The sequence below is a fragment of the Crocodylus porosus genome, unplaced genomic scaffold (assembly GCF_001723895.1).
Source record: "Crocodylus porosus isolate Cpor-Errol unplaced genomic scaffold, CroPor_comp1, whole genome shotgun sequence".
Lineage (NCBI taxonomy): Eukaryota > Metazoa > Chordata > Crocodylia > Crocodylidae > Crocodylus > Crocodylus porosus.
The window spans coordinates 22,328,009-22,329,306 of record NW_017728917.1 but is presented as its reverse complement, the minus strand read 5'-3'; the positions used below and the strand labels follow the sequence as shown (position 1 = coordinate 22,329,306).

General features: G+C 49.5%; 1 protein-coding gene across 2 annotated transcripts in view; it reads right to left on the bottom strand.

The window, feature by feature from the left end:
• The window catches only part of ERC2 (ELKS/RAB6-interacting/CAST family member 2), a 951,034-nt gene that overhangs the window by 150,483 nt on the left and 799,253 nt on the right, over positions 1–1,298 (bottom strand). The gene's annotated exons all lie outside the window — the stretch shown is intronic.

The following is a 1,298-nucleotide window of genomic DNA, read 5'->3' as shown; positions in this document are numbered from 1 at the left end:
CTGCAGCCTCAGCAAGGCCGAGTACAAGGGGAGAATGACGTCCCGGGATTTGCTTGAGAAGCATCTATGGATGCAAGCCAGCATTTTGGTCACTTTACTAGCCGCAGCATTGCATTGCAGGCTCATGTTCATCTTGTGGTCATGATGGCCACCAAGTCTCTTTCTTCCATAGTGCTAGCCAGCGTAGCACTGCCGAGCCTATAAGGATGCTGCACGTTTTTCCTCCCAAGGTGGAGAACCTTGCATTTTTCGGTGTTAAACACCATCAGATTCTCATCCGCCCATTTGCTGAGCTTGTCCAGGTCAGCCTGGATCACCTGCCTGTCCTCTGGTGTGGATACTTTGCCCCAAAGTTTGGTGTCATCAGCGAACTTGGCCAGTCCACTTCTGACTCCAATCTCCACATCATTAATGAAGATGTTGAACAATATGGGTCCAAAGACAGAGCCTTGGGGGATCCCACTGGTCACAGGACACCATGATGATTGATTTCCATCAATTACTACCCTCTGGGTCCGACCATGGAGCAAATTTCCCAGCCAGCGGATCGTGGTGGACCCAAGGCCACAATTGGGCGGTTTCGTCAAGTGGTGATTATGGGATACCAGATCGAAGGCTTTGTTTTGGTAAAGATATATGACATCAATCTCTTCTCCCTTATCCAGGTGATAGGTCACCTGGTCATAAAAGGAAATGAGATTGGTCAAGCAAGACCTACCCGCAACAAACCCATGCTGGCTATCCCTCAGGATGTTGGCTTTGGCCAGCCCATTAAGGATGGCCTTTTTAATAAACTTTTCTAAGATCTTCCCTGGGATAGAAGTCAGGCTGATGGGCCTATAATTAGCCAGATCCACCTTCCACACTTTCTTGAAGATAGGCACCACATTGGCCTTCTTCCAGTCTTTGGGCACTACACCAGAGTGCCAGGAGGTCTCAAAGATTCATGCCAGAGGCTGGGCTATGATGCTCGCCAGCTCCTTGAGTAAGCTGGGGTGTAGATTGTCAGGGCCAGCTGACTTGAAGGTATCCAGCCTCTCAAGGTGTTCCTTCACGAGTTCAGCATTAATGGAGGGCAGGGGATCTCCCTCACCTGGACCTCCCTGTCCCATAGCGGGCATGGGCATCCCATGGGACTGATGAAAGACTGACACAAAGTACCCATTTAATAGGTTGGTTTTTTCCTGGGCATCAGTTATCATTTGCTCCATCTGGTTCAGCAGGGGTCCAATGTTGCCCTTGCTTTTCCTCTGGCTCCCCACATATCTGAAAAAGGACTTTTTATTGTCCTTGATGCT